The sequence below is a fragment of the Chamaea fasciata genome, unplaced genomic scaffold, assembly GCF_029207755.1.
Source record: "Chamaea fasciata isolate MVZ Bird 193981 ecotype frontalis unplaced genomic scaffold, bChaFas1.0.hap1 SCAF_9, whole genome shotgun sequence".
In the NCBI taxonomy this organism is placed as follows: domain Eukaryota; kingdom Metazoa; phylum Chordata; class Aves; order Passeriformes; family Sylviidae; genus Chamaea; species Chamaea fasciata.
Window position 1 is genome coordinate 5,724,657 of NW_027094094.1, and position 21,102 is coordinate 5,745,758.

Consider the following 21,102-nt stretch of genomic DNA (forward strand, 5'->3'; position numbering starts at 1 on the left):
CACGTGAGGAAAAGACCAGACACGTTTTTTATCTCATTGTAAAGAGGAGACTTCCATGGAAACCACGCTGGATACTCCAGGGAAGCCCATCAAGTAGTTTAAAGTAAGAAATCAGCTGGAATTTAGGGAAAAGGAGCAGTGAGCTGGGGAGCAGGGCTGGGAGGTCTGGCTGCTCACCCAGCCACACTGCTCCTGTCTGGGGCAGATGCTCCTCTCCCCTGCCCAGTGATGAGCATCCCATAATAACATCCCTGTTGTTATTCAAGCCATTTTCCTGCTACCATAACTTGGTTGTTAAGTTCCTGTAGACACAGAGAGCAAACACAGAGGCGGCCCACACTGGCAGAGAGTCGAGTGTGGTTTGGAGCTCGTTGGCAGCACTGGCTGTGATTGTGGCAGTGGCCAAGCTCTGCCCTCCTCCCCCCTCCGTGGCTTTTAGGGATGGAAAGCCCTGGTTTTTTATGTAACCAGAATATTTTAGTTCTGTGGCTGCAAAAGAAAAAAAAAAGCAAAAAACCCAAACAAAAAAACAAAAAAAAACCCCCAACAAACAAACAAACAACAACAACAATAACAAAAACCCAAAAAAAACCCCAAAACCTCTGGGCTAATCCCAGGACAGTGGGAGTCCTGAAGTAATTTGAAAAAAAAAAAAAAAAGAAAAAGAAAAAAAAAAAGAGAGAGAAACACGAGTGAAATATAAAAATCTGGGTTGGCTTTTACTTGCTCTGTGGAAAACCAGGAGATAATGTGCATTAAGAGGGAAGAGAGAGATGTAGCAATAAGCCAGAAAAAAACCACCAGTATGAAGCAATTCAAAGCAGACAGGACAATATTTCTGAATCAGAATGATAGGAGAAGAGCAAAAGCTTTTCCACAAAAGTTACACGTGGTATTCTGTGACATCCGTTGTGGAACTCTGTGAACTGGACAGAGCTGACTTTACATTGTAATTTACATTCACATTGTAAATTTACATTTGCATTACTTTACATTGGTTTCACTGAAGCAGCACAGTCTGCACATGGGCTGGGGGCTGCAGCTCCTCAGGGCAGCTCCAGTCTTACTATTTTCTAGTTAGTCACTCACTTTCTCTTGTCTGTCTGTGACTTTCTCCTGCAAAAGCAGATAGAAAATGTTCTTTCTCTGTTTCCTTCAAAAGCAAATTAGAGAGAGGTGATGCAGACTGTTGGGAGTGTCCAGGAGATTGAGTGGTGCCTGCCACTCCTCCTTACTGGGCTGAGGGGATTTGGGTCTGCCTCCACCTGCCAGGGGCTGAGGAAATCCCTGTTGCTGCAGGGACTGCCTTCAGCCTTTGGGCAATGCAGCACCTTTAGGACTAGCTGCAATATCTGTTGGCATAAGTATGCAAACACTGAACTAAAAATGGGGAAAAAGCCACTTCTCCTGCCATGTTGGTGCCTGGGTACCTCAGCCTCTTTGATTCATTTCCTCCTGAATGTTAAAGGTGGGGGAAGAGGTGGCTCAGGAGCAAGCTCTGCCCTTCTGCAGGAGAAGCCCCAACCCAGCCAGCGGGGTGGTACCTGAAAGTGGGAGTGAAGGAAAACCTGTTCCTTGATGCCCTGGTGGGCACAAAATGCTTATATTTACACCCAGGCTTGTAACAGCTGCTCTGCTTGCTGGCTTCCCCTTCCTGATGTTTTCCAAGCAGGCTGCTGTTGGGTGGGATGGCAGGGAGGAGGGAAGCAGTGAAGCCACACTGGCTGCAGGTGTTGCTCAGAGATCCAAAAGACTACTGTGATCCAGCTATTCCATGTGGACTTTCAAAGCCAACACTGCAGGGCTTGCTCCAATTTTAGTCTTTACATTTCACGAGCGCTGCTGTGGCATTCATCCTGCTAATGCCTGAACCTGCTGCATCCTCCTGTGAGAAAGGGCATTTTTATCTCGTTATTGTGGTGGGGTCCTCCTGAGGTGGAACATGGTTATAGAATTTGTTCAGAATCACCTGCTAGGGCTGTGAAAGAGCCAAGAATAGGTTTGTTTCCCCATAGTGGGCCTTAATCACCAAAAAAAAAAAAAAAAAAAAAAATATCCTTCCACTCCAGTGAAGCAGGTCACGTCGGGGAGCTGCTTTTGGGCCCGTGTGCATTAGTCCTGCAGTTCATAGCCCTCCCTCATTAAAGAGTCACATGCTGCAGCCTGGATGCCAGGCCAGTCCTCCAGCCGTGTGTTTTCAGGTTGGAGAGGCGAGTGCTGGCAATGGAAAATCTCAGCTTTCACTAGGCACTGTCTGAAATCAGCTAATCCCGTTTGAGCACACACGGGGACGGCGATACTGTAAACACGGGGGTTTGGGGCTGGGGTTTGCCGCGGGATACGGCCACATCAGACACTCTCCTGGCTCTGCTGGATCCAGCAGCAGCCTCCCACTGGCTAGGAAACTATTTCAGCAAAGCCAAGAGAGAGCTGAAACTGCCGAGCACAGGATACTGACAGCAAGTAAATAACAATGAGTGCCCTTTGGAAACAGTAAATGAATAAAATGCATGTGACCTTTGGTGTCTGCAGGGAGATTTGTGGTCTCCAGGTAGGAGGAGCTGAGGTGTCACTGCCAAAACTGGGGTGTTATGATAAGTGATGAGCTGGTCTTGAAATATTTCTTCTCACATTACTAAACACCTTTCATTAGCAAGTGAACAATGTGTGCTTTCCCTCTCTGGTGGCCTTTGCTGGCACATCTTCCCTGTGTGCCTCACTTTCTACTGACTCCCTTTTCAAGGCCAGCTCTGGGGACCTGCTTTCCCACTGCTTTGGGAATTGTGCCCACTTTTGTGACTGGTTTTGTGTGTGCATTTCTTCAGGTCTTTCCTCTGCGTTTGTCAGCAGCATTCAGCACAGCAGGATGGTCTCCCTGCTCTGGAGCTGGCAGTGATGTCACCTGTGCCTCTGGAGAGCAGCTGCAAGGAGCTGTGAGCCGTCCCCATCAGCCCAGGACATCTTTGCAGCCCCGGGGCTCACCCCTGGGTACAGGATACATTGTGGAGGGCCAGAATCATCTCATGTGTCATCTCATCCATCCACTACATGGCAGCAATGGCTGTGCTGGTGCCAGTCTTACAGGGCTTCCTCTCCAGCCTGACTCATGCCTCGCTGAGTGAGGGATGTTTTCTAAACGTTTCTAGTGACCATTCATTGCTTCCCAGCCTGTATGAGCTGCTGTTGGTCACTTTCGGATTGTTTTTCAGCACAACATCAGGAGATGCAGCTGGAGGGTCCTGCCTGGGGTGTGTACACGCTGTTGTGGGACTGACATGTCACTGGGTCTGATTATGTTTGGGGTGTAGAGGAAAATAACTCAAACGTGAAAGGAACTTGTCTTAAAACGAGCATTTTCCTAAATGGATTGGTTCCTGTGATTCACTGCTCCAATGCAGACTTTCAGCCTCCCCAGAGCAGTTTCTCGTTCACTCATTTTTGCTCTATTAATAAACACTCACAAGCACTTAAATGGAGTAATGTACCGCATAGAAAGGGGGAAAAAAGGCAAGAAACACAACTTGCTGTCCCCATGGGAGGGAAAAAAAAAAGAAAAAAAGCCTAGACAGGGAAAAACAGTGCCATTCCAGTAGATTTTTGTTTACTGAAATGTATTTGATTTGTAGGCTTAGCTCTTGAGGCTGTGTGGGGCATGGACAGTTTACACACTCTCTGGTTTATAGTACACAACACCATTTCCCCCCAGATCTTTCCTTTCCTCTCTCTCTTTACATGTTGTTGTGCTCCGTATCTGAGTCAAATCTAGTACTAATTTTGTGAGGTTTAGTCTGAGCTGAGTTTAACTCAGTATTTAAAAGGGAAGCTGGCTCAGGGTTGGAGTGTCACGACACTCACTGTGAACAGTGTGAGATAAAACAATGTTGGAGCCGATCGTAGTTTGGAGTGAAAGAACAGGCTGTGTGACATTATGAAAAACCTTATTTCTGAAAACTTTCTTCTTTCAGCTGAGGTTCCCTCTCCTTAAATGCCTCTAATGTAGGTGTGTCTGGGCTCCCTTCTTCTCTTCTTCCCAGGTTTCTCCTTGCACATTGCAGTTTAGCTGGGATTTTTCTTCCCACTGGAAAAAATCTCACAGCAACTCTGAAATTCCCTTACCCTGGGGAGTGCTGTCAGAAGGTTTTCACCTGGGCAGACAACAGGCCTCGAGGGACCAATCTCCTCTGAACTCCTGGGCAGAGGTTGTATTTTACACTACTATTGAATTATGGTAATGATGGCACTTTCAAGAAGCTCTCCTGTTAAGCTGTGCTTTGTTTCCAGGGGAAGGGTGTGTGTTTCTGTGTGTGTAAGACAGAAGGACAGCTCCCTCCAGGATGGCACTGAGGTCTCTGCTGCCTTGCCAGGCTGCTGCCAGAGGCTGTGGAGGGTGGAGAGGCACCTGTGGTTTATCTTCTCCCCCTTGGAGAGTCCAAGCTGTGCTTCACTCTCATTGTTGGGCGTTCTCTTGCGCCAGAAAAGGGCACATCCCTCCTCTTCCTCCCCTGCAACAGCAGGGCAGTCTGCAGCTCCTCCACCTTGCCCTGTCCTGTCCTGCTACCTTCCCAGGTGGTGTGGAGGAGGCTTTGTCTGTCAGGGGAAGAGGGGAGAAGCAGCCTGGCTGCCTCCAGGCTCCCTTTGCAAGGGGGAAAGCAAAGGATCTTGAAATGAGTCCAGTGTATTAATAAGCCAGGCTGCCCCACATAGCAGTAGTGAAAGTGGGACAGTCAGCACGCAGCTAATTTTACACAGGCCCAAGGGGATTTCTTTTCCAGGGAGCATGTTATCATTATTTTGTGTCCTAAAGGGCCTAAAATTAGGGCTTGTAAGAAGCCAGCCACGGTTGGAGGCTTTGTCCCAGGTAGCCCAGGCCTGGGAGAGCTGGGTCTCCTCATGCACGTGCCCCATTCTAGGTACTCCTCAGCCTGGCAAAAAACAAGGAGGTGGAAGCAGAGGTGCAGAGGGGTCTGGCTGCAAGTCCCCTTCTGCAGCCCCCACCCCTGACCTGTGCCTGTCCCAGTCTGGCAGCAGGGGATGTCCATTCTGCTCCAGCCTCCGTGCTGCAGCAGGGCTGGGCTGTTCCTCTGCTCTGCAGAGTGGGAGCTGTGGCTAGTGTTAAACCAGGGATGTGATTTCGTGCTTTTCAGCATGAAACCTTCCAGTCAGTTAATTACAGAGAACATTTGCAGCTTCTCTTTAAATCCCAGCACTGCCTCTGCGCAGCCCCTTGCACAGTCAGACTCGGATGGGAGCAGGGGACACAGTGGTGGATCCTCAGCCCTGCCAGGGCTCCTGCCTCACCCACCACTGCTGGGCAGTGGAGCCCTGGGGTGTCCAACGCCCTGAGCACCTGGCCTTGGACAGGTTTGGGGTTTGGGTCTTGTTTCCCTCAGTTATGTCCCCCTGACAGCTGGGCTGAAGGGCCCCATCCTGCAAGGGGCTGAGCCAGCCCCAGTGTTCAGTCAATGGGGTTGTTCACGTGCTTAAACACTTCGTTAAGTGCTTTTGCTTAATTAGGCCAGACCGTGCTGTTCCTTGTGGGATTGAGTGCAAAGTGAGGCACGAAGGATCAGAACCAATATTTTCAAGCGTAGAGCTAAAAATGAAGCACTTAGCCCCCAGTTCTGCAAATAATTAAGCACATGGGTAATTACTGATTTCATTCCATTCATCAGTTGTGTTGATTTCAGTCGGGCCATGAGATGCTGGTGGTTACTGAAGTGTGTGCAGGGTTGGGCCCCGAGGTCAGAAGATCTCAGCGACTGGGGAAATGGATGTTTGTGGAGTGTCTGGCACACGGGGTCTGTGATGTCGGTTTGTGATGTCTGCACTCGTCCCTGGGTAGTGCCCTAAGAATAATAATAGCACGTTTAAGTACTAATGATCTTTAAAGATGCTGAGCACTGGCTTTACCCATGGAAATGTGGCTTGGGCTTTCTGTGGCAAGCAAGCCTCATCATTAGTGGGGCAAATGAAACAGCATTTGGTATCTGGACAAGGAAATCCACGGAAATCCACAAGCCTTGTGTCCACCTGGGCTATTATTTTGCCCAGGGAGGCTGTGGACTCCCCATCCCTGGAAGTATTGAAGGTCAGGCTCTCAGTAACCTGATTTAGGAGAAGATTCCCTACCCTACCCATGGCCATGGGGTTGAAACTACATGATCCTTAAGATCTCTCCCAGCCCATACCATTCGGTGATTCTCTGAACATTTTCCAAAACATGGATGTTAAACTAACTGTTTTCATTGCTGCAGCCCCTAACCCAGAAGGAAAAAAGTGAAATCCAGGCTGAAACAGAACTTGAAGTCAGCAAGAAGGACTTCAGCTGATACTCTTCTGCCTGCTTTTCCCTGGGCATGACCTGTTTTAATTCCTTTTAAAACCAGACACAGCTCTTATCTGTGAGGAAACACTGAATTCTCGGTATCGTTTTGTTCCCCTGCAGATGATTTGACAGCGATGTTTACAGAACTCACGATTTAGGGGAAAAAAAGCTGTGAAGGGAGGAAGGAATAGGAGCGAACTGACCCGAGCTGACCCAGGAGAGGCTCTTGCCACTCCACAGGCAGCTGGTAATGATGCCTTTGATAAGGTGCCGTGCTGAGGGAACCCTTACATGATTTCTTTCCTGTACCCAGACAGCTTTAAGCCGACTGTGTGTGCCCTTGTGGGGGGGTGACAGTGCTGTGTTCCCAGACAGAGCCACCATGAACCCCCTCGTGTCACAAACCAGGCTCATTAGCATAGCTCGGCAATTAAAGCCCCGCTCGGTCTGCTGTCCTGAGATAAAGAACTCCCAATTTATGGCCCGGTTGACTTTCGCTGGAGACGAATTGGCTGACAGCTCGGAGTGGTGACGTTTTGTCTCCTGAGTACAGCTGTTCGCAGGGGTGATCTTTCAGAATGTGACTTTTCCACAGCCCAGCCAAGGGTATTAGCACGAACTAATTACAGGGAGAAGCCAGGGGCGATGGTTTTCTAGGAGTGGGAACATCACAGGCCCCAAACAGCTGGGTAGTGCCGGTGCTTTTCTCTCCTGGAAAACAACGGCCCTGCTGGAGGAGAGCTCCCCATCTGGCAAGCCCTTCTAATTCGTATTATAAATGCAAATGATATTTATCTTATTTATTTTTTACTAGACTTTAATGAAGTTTAGAGAGGACTGGGCACATGTGGCAAGGCAAGGGGCTCCTCTTCAGAGCCAGCCTGTTGTAATGTTTGATCACCGACGCTGTGTTACAGTAGATGTCTCCAGGTTAGTTTGTTTTCAAGTCTGCGAACATCAGTTTTAGGAAAGAAGATTTCTTCTCCTTATGTCCCAGTGCAGTGATCTTTTGCTGTTTGATTTTGGTTCTCATGGGTTGGGCTTACGTAAAACAACAGCATAGCAGGAGGTCACCACATACAGTGCTGGTCAGACACGGACGGACAGGGGGACGGACACAGATGTGATGTGTGCAGGAGAGGGGACAAGAAGGTGTCTCTGACTTCTGCCACTCTGGAGAATGAACTCTTTGTGCAGTGAATGTCCATGTAAACCTTCTTTTTTTTTTCTTATTAAAAAAAACTTTTCAGTGAGTACATGGATCCCTATAGAGCTAATTTAAGTCCATTAACAACAGACTCACTTTTCTTAATTACCCTTCGTAGAATTATCTCAGGATTCCCCGGGGTTCTTGGTCTGCAGGTTGAAAAGTGTCTATACATTGAAGGACGAGGTGTCTGATGGTGGTGATTGGGAATACAGAGCACAATCTCTGAATTAATGATGACCTACTGGTGTTTGTTTTGTCATGATCTCTCTTATTTACCCCAGCTTGTAACTGTAGGGAATACAGTTTTGAGTGAGAGCCAGTGATGCACCACGGCCCAGGTGGCCACAAATTCTGTGTTTGCTGCAGACAATGTTGGTTTTGAGTCCGGGCCAAGCAAGGAGCCAGCCCAGGCGCTGAGTGGTGAAGGATGAGAACATAAGGCTCTGATCTCTGTTTGTGGCCACATAAGTGGCAGCAGGATGCCTGGAGTGTCTGGGGCTGTAAGATCAGCTTGTGTTGACTCTTTTGGAGCCAACAAAAGTGCTGGTTAATCTGCATGTGGCTACTTTGAAATGTCGCTGCTGTTTTGGTAGCGGTGACTCGAGGATTTCTCTGGATGTATGGTGGTGGGGAGGGAATGAGCTGTGTACATTGATGGTTAACTACATGGTGTATTTCTTCCCAAGCCTGTGGGATGTTTTGGATCTTTTCACAGCTTGTGTCTCCCTGCCACAGATGCTGCTAAGTGTCTGAGGAGCCCTGACCTCCATATCCATGCACATGTTCAGGTGTGTCCATACAGAGCAGAGACATGGCCAGTGTGAACTCCAAGGACCGGAACTGCCAGGTCCACTGCAGCATTTCCCTCTGCTGCTGTGTGAGAACAGACCTGGGATTCTGTGATCCCAGGACTGCTGCTTCCTGCTGCAGAGTAGGTATTGCCTGGCAGAAGTGTTTCAGGAATTAACAAAAAGCAAAATTGGGACTAGCAGAGCAAGCAGTCTCAGCAAACTGTCAAATGTACATTTTTCTTCATTGTTCTTCTCACTGAACCATGATGATGTCTGATGGAGCGTTATGGATGGGGAGAAGGAAGGAAGTGTTAGCAAAGCTTTAAAACCAGCCACTGTTCTGGCTAATGAGGCAAAAAAGGGAAATTCTGGCTGTAGCAGCAGCAAAGTCCAACAAGAGAAAAATTTGGTTTAAGTTGGAGTGAGGGAGTGGAGAGTGCGTGAAGACCCTTACTGGGTCAAATAAAAACTTCACTTTACAGCTCTTCCTTGTCTTCTTGTCTAGAAAATGAACATTCACATGGGCATAAAATTCACACTCATTGCACATGTGGCTTGCACATTCAGCTGTGGCGATGGTGGCTGCTGTAATTTGTGGTTTTGATCCAAGGATCTTTCTGGTCTTTGGAAGATGAGGAAGACTAGGAACTGTGCTCTTACTGCACATCTGGAAAGAGCTGGAGACAGGTTAGTGATCCCTGGCACCAGACAGAAATACACAACTTTTCACTGCAACCAGTTTGGTGAAAGATTTTTTGACATTTTTAGTGTAATTGTGAAACCACAAGATGGTAAATGAAGGCTACGATGTGCTGCCCTTGCAGCAGTAGTTTCTCAATTGCATTTTCGACAGATATGGTCACATTTTCTTATGAGTGTCCCAGACCTCACTGTTGGAGAGGATTGCATTTAGTGTTCTCCTGCAGACTGCAAATCCTCCAAGTTCTCCAGTGTCTTGGAAACCACATGCGTTCCCAGGGTGTTGGCTCTCTGGTTGGTTTAAAGCAGAGGGTTGGAGACGCACCTGTGCCTGGTGAGCAGTGAGGTTGCAGTGCCGGGTTGGGAGCTGGTCACAGAAGCAGTAGAATGGGAAATATTGTGCTCTGTCGTGGTCTATGCTACCAGAAAACACAGAGAGAGACTCCTGTGTGACTGTTATCACACACTGATGAGCTGAGCATTTAATGCTGGCCATTAGTGGGCAGGAGGAAAATGAGCACTCACATCACCATTGATCACATCGGGTGAAACACAGGGATGAATAAAGAGTTTGGATCTTCCACTGCTGAGTTGCCAGGTCTCCATGCAGGGAGAGAGCTGTGCTGTGAGCCTGGAATTCTTCCAGGTAGCCAAATCCACCTGATAAATGGGACAGAGGGGTTTGCACAGTCTTGGGCATAAACTGGACAAAGTCCTGCAGGAGTTGACAGTGTGCAGGTGACCCAAGGCCCCCCATGGCAGCTCCATGCTCCCTGACTTTGGGATTGCACACCAGAATGTGGCTGCAGAGGTAAACACCAGCTGGGTGTCATGTGAAAGGGAGGGAGATTAGTGGAACTTGACAGCTCCTGGATACAACCAGCGGTCTTGAATTTCGTATTCCTTTAGAATGGGGAGATCAAAGAGCTGTGATTTGGAAGCAGCAGGGCAGCCTGTCACGGTGCATTAGGAGGGAACAACAACCCCCGAGTCCAGGTGAAAACGGCTTTTGTGTGGTTTGGCATGTGGCTTTAGGATGGGGAATCCCAAAATGCCCGTGGATTAGGCATACAATACACAAAGTCCTATGTGAGTTTGGCTAAGTGCTCTGCTGCCTGGTGGAATTTGCCACCCTGGGTTGCATTCTCCAAAACAGAGGATGAGGAGAGAGGCCCTGGTGGGGGCCAGATGGGGAGGGCTGGGCTGGAGTTGGCACCTCTGTCTCAGGGGCAGGTGCTCAGCTTGGCATCACCTCTGCTGGGAAGTGACAGCTGTGAGCTGTCTGGTGGAGCTGGGCAGGGCAGGCCACTGCTGGGAAGAGGAGGAAGAGGCACACGGCCACCAGAGAGTGTCGAGGAGCACAGCAGCTGTGTCAGTGCCGTCCTTCACCTCGGTTCACCTTGCCCCATGTGTGGAATGGGCTCCAGGGAAGGATGAACACACAACTTTTGTACGCATCTGTGCCAGGATTTCTTTCCTAAAGTACCCCCAGGCTCCTTTCTCATGTATTTGTGCAAGGTCTTTTCAACCCATATACACTCTTGATGTTCACATCCCTAGGATTATAAGTGTGGTTGAAATCTTTCAGAGGGACCAGCCCTGAATGCCAGACTTTCTGTAGGATTTCTGAGCTAAAGTTACCTCTGACAGGATGCTGAAAAGTGCTTAGCATAAAGCCTGAGCTCTTCTGTTATTAGAGCTGCAGGTGCTGATATGGCCGTTTAACAGGAGTAAAAATAACCAAAAGATGCCCTTTTATTAAGCCATCACTGTGTCTTAGGGAAAGTGTTCTTATTCTATAAATAGATGTCACTTTGCCCTAGGAACAGCCTGGTATTTTATTAACGTTGTCTCTTCACTAGAAACTACCACTTATTCTGTAGTCCTAAAATGGGAAAAGCTCTTAACTTTTAGAGCCTCTCTCTGTTCTTTGCTTCCAAGTGCCTGTAAGACCATTGCATTTGGTTTAAGGTCCAGTTATGACTTTTATTTTTAATGGACACTTTTTGGTTTTGTTTTGACTTTTTCCCTCCTATTGATTTGCAATGCTACAGAAAATAACAGCTGAATTACATTTGGCTTCTCCTGCTTCCTTTCTCTTTGAGATGAGGTTACAACGACCTCATCTACCTAAATCAATAATGTGCACCCAAATCTAATAAAGATTTAGCAGGGCCTGTAAAATAGCGTGTAGCCCAGATGGAAAGGGAGGCCCTAATGTCCAAGCCACTCATTAGCTATTTATCAACCATTAATGATGAGAATAGGAGCGGTGTGTGGGGAGAAGGACACAAAAGCAAGGCAGCAGAGAACCTTCCTGAATATGAGGAGGAGACAAAGACTATACAACACATGTGCAGGCTGCAGCCTGACACTGGCGGGGGACAGGGAAGTACCTAAAAAGTGGAATTTCAGTGGGAATTTACTTGCAGAATCATGGATTTTTATACAAAATACCCCTGAAGTTACTGTTCAAGAGAATATAACTAAGAGTTGAAATACATCTGGCTTCCCACCAGCTGACCCAGCATCCCTTTGCAGATGTGAAAGCATGAAAAGCTGAATTTCCTGGAACTGAATATTAGAACCTTTTTTATTTTTTTTTTTTTAGTAAAGGAGAAATCATCTATGTGATAGTGGGCCCATCTCTTAATCAGCGGTAGTGTTAGGAGAAATCCATAATTTCCCTGTTTTTTTTTTTTTTGCTTTAATTCCAAGGCTTTTCTTTCAGCTGAAGGAAATGAACATGTTTTGAAATGAAATGAATTCATGAAATGAATGGCCACCAAAGATTTTTTTTTCACCAAATTGTCTGAGTGCAGAATAAGGCAGACAGTGAGTGCAAATAGAGAAATACAATTTTTCATCACTGCTTTTTGTTTTAGTGGTTAAACATTTTTATTCGGGTTTGAAGTTTTCACGCTTTTCTTGGGGGAAAGGTGTTGATATTTGTTGGTGATGGGAAATATTTTTTTCAAGAGCTGGAACAGTAACACAAAAAGGAATTTGGCATCTCTGGAGTTTGTGGTATGCACAAATACAATCATGTTCCATGAAACAATATTTCAGATTCCAGCAATGCAGAACATAGTAGCAATTTCAAAGAAAACAGGAAATAGAAGTGATTAGTCAGGCAGGAGAAAGAATCCCAAACATGACTAGGATACCAAATGCTTTACAAAGCAGTAGCCAAACCCTTCTTTTAATCTTCTTTGAATATTCCTTCAATCTTGCACTGCAGGTGGAAAGCCAAAATCAGTTACAGCAAATTTGAATTCTTTTTTGATGAGGGCTGGCTTCAAATTTATCTGTTAAACAGCTGCAATGAGTCTTTTCCCTCTTCTGTAGAAGGAACTGTTCCTTGCAGCACATACCTCACCTGGCCACGGTGCAGAGCCAGGTGCTCTTGCACAAGGTGGGTGTGGGAGGTCAAGTCCCTCTCCCTTTCCAGCATCTCCCGTGGCTCCAGCTCTGCTGTGTGCAGGGCAAGGATCTCAGCAGCGCTCTTTGCAGGCCTGGCCCTTGCTGGGAATGAAGGCAGCTGTGCAGCATTTTCCAGGATGGGCTGAGGAATCCACTGCATCCTTTGCCAGCTTGCTCTTGCTGTTAAAAATCTGTGTTGTATTTTCTATTTGAAGTTGTCTGGCTTTAGCTTCCAGCCATGGGTTCTTGTTAAGCCTTTCCCTGCTAGATTAAAGAGCCCTTTATGGCTGGTATTTTCTCTCCATGGATGTGTTTAATACCCTGTAATCAAGTCACCCTTGGTCTTCTCTTTGATAAGCTCAATAAATCCTGCCCATCAAATTTCTCACTGGAAGCAGTTCCTCCTCCCCAGCTTTTAAATTGTTTTGGTGGCAGTTTTCTTCATCCTTGAAGTTTTGCAGTTTCTTACAAGACAGTAGGTTGTCTGTGGTCTCTCTGCCTCAATCCACCACGATTAATGGAGAAACACAACTACAGCCCCCAGCAGTGCCAGGGGAACACAAATGCTGAGCTGCAGCTGCAGAGGTGCTTCCAGAGGCACTTTGTTCCCATGCAGACTTGCAGGGCTGTTGGCATCACCTGCATTCCTTGCCTCTTGATCTGTATCTGGAATAAATAATTTTTTATGAATCAGCCCAGCTTACCAGATAAGTCATTCAACTGTATGATTTCCTCCTGGGAAAGCCACGGATTGCCCACAGCTGTGAGGACCACTTCTGCAGAGCTGTGGAAACAGCATCTTTTGAGGAGAGACACAGGAAAGGAGAGCTCTGCATGACCGTGGCTGGCTCTGGTTTGGCAGAGAAAGCTTTTGCACGTGGAAGGGATGGTTTGGCAGGCATCCCACGACGCATCAAACTCTCCTCTGTGTTGGTTAAACTGTCCTAAGGTTTTACAGCCAGAGGTTCTCCAGGAGATACTGGATGAGGGAGAACCCCACGGGGTGTTCTGCAAGTTCTGTTGTTTCATCATGGTGAAACACGTCCTGTTTTTTGACTCAGCGCAACTACTGGTTCTGCTGGTGGCTGCTCTGCACCTCTAAGGGTTTGCATGGCTCACAAACAGGTTTTGGATAGAGTGTATACATTTCCTTCTGCAAATATGCTCATGAATGCATGGTAAGTTTTCTTTGTCTGTCTTTCTCCATCAGGACAGCAAAGGCTTGGGTTTGTTGGTTTGTTTCCCCACCTGGAGCAGTAAGTCAACAGGCTGTAATTAAAGATGTTAAGGAGCTCCTTCATTTTCCAGTCCAAAGTTTAACTTACTGGAGCATCTCTAACTATCTGGCAGCTGAATCACACATTCTGTATTTCTCTTCTCTTTTACGGAGCAAGGCAGAGGACCTTGGAAGGACAGCACATGCAGAGACTCTCAGTGCTGCTGAGTGTATCTATCAGCCAAACACACCTGTGGCTGTTCACCTTCCCTCTTTCAGAGCAAGGCCTTTTTTTTACAGCACTGCTCCAGTCCTGTATTTTTCCATTCGCTGGTTGCTACCGTTGTTCTCCTTTTGTTTCCAAAAAGAAAAAAAGGAAAAAAACCAGATGGCTTTAGTGCTGTTTACCCCAGGAAACATTTTGAGCATTCAGTAATAAAACTGGGAGGAAATCCTTCACTTCCTTTATGCCTCCTAGCAAGTAACCACATCAATATGAAGTGAGGATGTTTTTGGGTACTAACCCAATGTCACCGATCAAAACACAGCCATAAATGCTTTCAAGATGCAGCCTTGAATCAGGATGGTGGATGAGGAAAAGCCACTTCTGTTTTGGAAAGGAATTCTTTCCTTCTGCAACCACTTTCTAAATGGCACTGACATTTAGCAATTAACATACAAAAGCTTTTGTATCCGCAGGATCATTTTTCATGTCAATAAACACATTCCTTCGCTTTTCGGTGCAATGTTTAATAATTCTCATTTCCTATAGGGGAAGAGAGCCCTTGTACTTGATTTGTATTACACAAATTACATGGAAGAAACAAAGCCATATCTGATCATAATTATTAAATTAAGAACATTTGCATAAATCCTTTTTTTTCCTCCTCTAATCTAGTTTGCTGTTGGTAAACAGTGTGTTATCTAGGTTTAGCAAAGCATTTGGTTTCTAGCCAGGTTTTTGCATTCCCCTTGTCCTTTTTGAAGTTCTCTTGGCAGGCAGGATCTGCTTCTCCTAAGCTATCTGTCATCACACAAAGTGGATTCCAGCTTCAGACAACAAACGAGTTGCTATTCTGGATTCATGGGCTGAACTGTCATTAAGCCACTGCCTCTCTGCTCTGGGGTTTTAGGAATTGTCTCTGTTCCAGCCCAAAGCTCTGCTCTGCAACTGACTCTGGGGGCTTTCCATGAATGGCAGCACATTAAGTGGAAAACTCCGCGGTGCTCATGTCTGGTGGGTCCCTGGGCTGGGAGCTGAGGGGACAGCTTGGTGTGTGGGACTGATAAAATGGGAAAAAGACTGTCTGGTCTCCATGGGAGCCCCTCAGATTTCCAAGTCAGAGTGACATGATGGCAGTTAGGATTGAAGAGAGAAGAATAAACAGAGAATAAATTAATTTCCCCCCAAGCCCTGCCCGGAGGTGGGGGTGTGTGTTGACAGCAATGATCTAACACTTCCTACAGAGCAGGAGGGATTAAAAACACCTGAAATACCCATGGAAATATTTGTGCCTGGCAAAGTGGAGCCCTGGGCTTGCTCTTGTGCTCTGGGGCTTGTGCTCTGTCTTGATAACCACGAGCAGCCTGTGGTGGCACAGTGCAAGTCAAGCAGTGAATGTTGGTGTCTGCTGCTCTGCTTAGCTGGAACCTGCAGAGGTACAGGGAGCCTGGATGGGAGCCTCCAGATACATTCATTTCCTGCCAGGTGGCTTTCTTGGGGTGCTGGAGGGGTTGTGGTTTTGGGTGGATGAATATAAAGGCTGGGGCCATGTCAGGCTGCTGTTAGAAGTTTCTGGGTGGTTGCTTGTAAGAGCTTTGGTGGGTTTGTGGGAGAGGCTATGGACTCCTTTCCCATTCCCAGTGCCACCTACTTTGGGTCAACATGACTTCATTCCCTTGCAACAACCTTCTGCTGCTCCTCTCACTTCTTGGGGAGTGCTTCTTGCCCTCCCCAGCTCTGCTGTTGGTTATTCATTTTCAGTAGTATTTCTTTCTTTACAAGGGGGAGAATTCAACAGCAATTCCAATCCTGAGCAACAGAGATTTTTGTAAGGGATGAAAAGCACACTTGGTTTTGAAGGTAGCGTTTTGCCCATCTCATAAATAGTAGCACTTTTCCTCAGTAGATAGAATTCCTCCTGCTCCAGGAAACCCTGTCAGATCCAAGCCTGGAAATCTTTTCCTTTAAAACCTTGCTGTTTAGCTGCTGCTGTTTAGCTACTTTTCCTAACTGGAGATGCAGAAGGCCCTGGAAAAGATGATGGCAGCGGTGGAGCAATTACCCTGGTGAGATGTGCACATCCCAGGTGAGATGTGCTCTGCCCTGAGGCTGGCTCCCAGGATTGTGTGTCCACAGAGGCAGCTGCCTGCTCTGCCTGCCCTGCTGTGCCTGCTGTGGGCTGGCTGCCTTGTGGCCAGGGCTGGGCTCTGTCACTCATCCCTTCCCTGCCCCACGATGTGGAGCTTTGCCTTGGTGCAAGGGGCAGAAGAAGGAGTTTAGACATGAGGGAAGCTGGGCAGATCACGGAGCTGAATCTCTCTGGAGCACACCACCCCCAGCCTTGCAGGAACCACTGTAGGTGCCAGGTTGTGTTGCCATGGAATCTAAACTTGGGGCTGGACCAGCTGAGCACCACCAGCAAAACCAGCTGGTGGATAGCCCACTTTGCCCAGGGTGCAGCTGGCTCAGAGAGCAGCCCTGAAGGCTGCCACAGCACGTCCCGACTGCCTGGTGACTCTGTGACACACACAGGAGATGGCACCTGAGGTACCTGACAAATCCTGCAGAGGAAGGATTTAGGGAGTGTGACTGAAAGGAGGGGTCCTACATTTGTGGTGTCTGGTCCAGCTACCTTTACAGACAGCAGGCTCACATTGGTTTAAATGGAATCTGGATTGACCCTCAACAAATGAGATCATTTGCAAAATTGAAGCCTTTGTTTACTTGCTGGATTGGAGCCTGACTGTTGGTGGGGTCCCAGGGATGGAGAGCCAGGCACTTAACTTGAAAATGACTTTACTGCAATAATGTCATTACGTTTTATTGACCAAGCATTTCCACAAGTGGTGAAAGGGGATTATTGGGAGATTGGGATGAATGTGCATTATGTCACTTTTGAATCATATCCTGTTTGCAGGGAAGATGTGAGCCCTGATGGAGTGGGCCACCAGGCAGAGGGGGTTTGTATGCTACTGTGTGCAAGGGAGCTGGGGGCTGCCTGGACGAAAGGTTCTGGTGGAAAACTACAAAGCCATATCAGAGGAAATGCTTTCAACGCATCTAAATCAAGATGTATGGGCTTTTATTTTTGCATGTGCTACGTATCCCTGAGCTCTTTTTGGTCAACTGACAGTCCTTAGACAAAGCTGCATTGCTTTGCAATTTACTCATTGCAGGGCTGTGACTTAACTGCTAACAGACTAATATTTTTCCTCATATGTAACTTATAATTTTTTGGGTGTGCATCTAGCTCCTGCCACGGATTAAAGTTGTAGAGAGGTATGCCACTGCTCTCCAGGCACTGGCAGCCTTCAAATAGCTGTTGAGCACAGCCAGATGAGAAGTGTTAGCACTGTTGCCTGCAAAGGCCTTTTCCCTTGCACCCACACTCAGCTAGGAAATGAAATACAAAGATCACCGTGACATCAATAAAACATTCTGTCAGCGAGTCATGTAAGTTACCTGGAAGCTGAATTCCATTTACAGGAATGGCAGCAGAGTACACTGTCTGCATTTATTCCCCCCAAGAATCAGTTTCTCTGATTGACTGCATTTGTGTTTCATCATGTGTTTCCATCACAATTCTGTGATTCTGTGTTAGGGAATCTTGTTTCCATTTGTGGTATTTTTATAAGGCTTATGAAAGTAACTGATACTAAACCAGGAGGTTTAGGAGAATGGCTTTCAAGCAGAAACAAAAAGACTGGAAAAGATTTCCTGTGTTTGTTAACATTCAGCTGGGCTTTGGTCTTTAGATCCTAATACTCTGCATTGGAGACTATTCTAAAATTATTGCTCATAAGGGAATCTTTTGGCATCAGTGTCTAAATATACTAAAATATTTCTCCTCAAAACCACCTAAATTACTTTTCCCACATTTTTGTGACTTTGATTGCGCTGAACATGCCCAACTTCAGTGATTCTCATACACAGGAATCCTTGATTGGATCATCATAAGATATATGCCCTGATCCTGCAGGCCACTGTGAGGATCTAAGGGTGAGCTCAGGTCCAGTCCAGACAGCTGTAGAGGAATAGCCTTGCAGAAAGTAATGCTGGGTTTTTAATTCCAACCAAATTTCTCATCCAGTGCCAGAAGTGATTCTCTTGGATGTTGCATTCACAACTAAATTTATATTTGGTAAAGCAGAGGAATGCACCTGACACTAATTCTTTTGGGGAGAAGAATACAACTGAAAATCAAGTTTCTTTTGATCACATAATTAGAATTTAGATTAAATGCCATGCTTTAAATAATACAAATAGAACTTAGGGTTAGGAAGATATCTGGTTTTCCTCCCAGGTTGTGATTAGTAAATAGCATTGTGTTCCTGTTTTTTCTGCACTAATTGTCCTCTTCGAGGCTGCAGTGATCCTCCTCCTGTGGCTGCAGGAGCTGTCCCCAGGCAGAGTGGCACTGGAGGGCTCTGTGCCTGCTCAGCCCCTGTTCCCTGCCTGGGTCTTGCCCATTTTTTGCTCTGTTGCGGCTGCTGGTTTGAGGCAAAAGCACTCTTTGTGTTTGGGTCACAGGGGCGCCCATGACTAAACAGTTTGTGCAGCCTAATCCATGGTCGTGGCATGAAGTCACACATCTCCCCAAGTGATATTTTATCTAATCCATTTCTGGCTTTAAGCAGATTATAAATTTCTTTTACTGAGCTTCTGTTTTCACAGAAATAAAGGAAGAGTTGTAGATGAGTTTGCTGCTAAGATTTGTGTGTGTGCGGCGTGTATGTACTGAGGATTTATTTATTAGATTTCTAACCATAAACAGTTTAATGTTTTTGAATTACTGCTCAGTCTCATTAAGTTTGGTTGTGACCTTGAGCCATACATTTCCAGGGCTCTTGCTAATGGACCTTTTAAATGATGACAATGACACACACCAGGCTCTTTGATAGGGGAACCACTGCTACACTGCATATTATTTTAATGTTATTCTACAAAATAACCATTATAATATCGTTATTATTTTTTAAACTCCGGTTTCATTTTGTCACACCAACATTACAACAATCTACATCTGAAATATTTCCTCATTTGTGCAAAGCACATTTCTCTGCCAGGGGTAATGAAATGACCAAGCAGTGACCCTCATTTTTATGTTTCTCCTACTGTGAAGAGGAATTGAAGATGAAATGTAGGAGCTAATAGCTGTGTAGCCCCAGTGAATCTAGCAAATCTAAAGAGCCCAGCCATGGGATACATTTAAATATTAAAGCAGTTTTTATGTGCTCTAAACAATATTTGATGCAGCTCTCAGTATGCTTTAATCTGGCTAAATGGTTATTGTGTTATGTGTCCTAGCTGTAAAACTGTCGAGCTCTTTTGTGGTCAGGATACTTCTCCCCACTGCAATTTAGATTTGACATCGATAAACATAAAGGACCATTCTCTAAAATGTATCCTGAACAAGTTAATCCTGCATGAAGCAGGGTGCTTAGAAACCATCCACATTTATTTAATGCTTCCTTCCTGATGTGCACTGTAACAATTGCTTGTAGGGTAGGGAAAGTGCTGGTTTTTCAAGGGGGAAAATACAGAAACTTGACACAGTTCAGTCCTACAGGGAAAGTGGCATTGGCAAGGCTCAGGTCCGAGGCAGGAAAACCTTGATTAGTGGCCTTTTCTTGACTCCTGACTTATACAGAGACAATGACAAACATCTTACTTTTTTTCTGTCTTAATTGCCTCTGTCCACTCTGGCTGGCCTATTGCTTTGGAAAGGAAAATGCTTGCTGGAAGTTGTTTGCTCCAGCTGACGGAGCATCTCCAGGTAGATGGGTTGGACTAGAAGAAGTTTTTTGCATGTGTCAAGGCTGTGACTGAATTTCCTGCAGTTCTGCGTCTCTTGTGGGGTTTTTTCAAGGCTAACAAAGACGCCAATGGAATTTTTCCTGGTTTTTTTGCAGTCGTCCTAACTGAGCTCAGGTTGTAGTATCATTCCCAGGGGCTGTAAAAATTTCTTGCCTCCTTTTTACCCGATTCATGTCCATGAGATGTGTACTAATCCTTTCACCATTTTTTTGTCTCCCAAATGTGATTGAAATAAGGTAGTGACCTCAAAAGTGAAAAGGGTCCATATAAAGCCTCATTATTCCATATTTCCTTAGAAAACCAGGCTACATATGGAGAATATACACACTTTGGTTTCTTTTCCTTCTATATAAGAAAAACCTCCACCATTTCACCTCTTCTTCCTTCCACCCCTGAAGAAACAAAATCCAACCCCCAGTGCAGTGTGGCTGTAGTAATAATAAGAAGAGTATTTACTAACCTCTGGGAACAGAGTTTCTGAATTATTCTGAAATCTCGAAATTACTTTAGCAATCTCCTTTAAATCCCAAGTGGGCAGTGATCCATACTGTAAACCCTTCACATGTTATTCGACACAATATTAGCAAATTCTGCTTCTGAGACCACCTTGTGACTTGTGCTGGAAGTGTTTCCTACGGAGGAGCTGTGAGCTGCTCAGGTCTGGGTGGAGGTAAATGAAGCAGTCCTGGAGGAAGCTGATACTGTCCAGCTTACCCTGGGCCAGCATGATGTTGATTAAAGAAAGTCCAGCTTATCCACTGTCAAGGGAAATGCTCCCCTGTTTATGTTCCAGAGATAAAGCAGACCATTGCACAGAATCTCAGTGCAGGTCTTTTCTGGACTCTGAGTTGCTTCTGGTCAAACCTGTTTTCCTTAAATAAAGTGATTTTCCGATTCCTGTAACTGTCCTTCCTATTGCCAAGTCGAATGATCTTTGTCAGTCTGACTCTTTTATGATCTTGCTAATGAACTTTCCATTTTATGCTTCTTGTCTGATTAGCAATGCCAGAGGTTTAACCAAGCAGAGATAATTCATCAGTCTGAGCCACAGCTCTGAGGGCACGGTGTCAGACCCTCCCTTCCCTCTCCTTGCACTCTGTTAGTTTCTCTCTGCTCTGAGATCTTCTCCATTTGTTTCTGAGGGAAAAGGCAGAACCCTGATCCTGCTGCTTATTCCTTAAATATTGGTCATTCTTGACTCATTGACGTGAAATTCACAGCATTTTTTTTTTTTTTGGAAACTCTTAAGCTACCATTTATTTTTAAAATCTATATTAAGGTTCATGCAGAGCAGTGAAAACAGAAAAAAATTGCGTAGATTCTGACTTGCAGTGTATAAAAATAAGTCATTATTTGCAGTTTGTGAGTGCAGCTATATTTATTTATACTATGATCCCT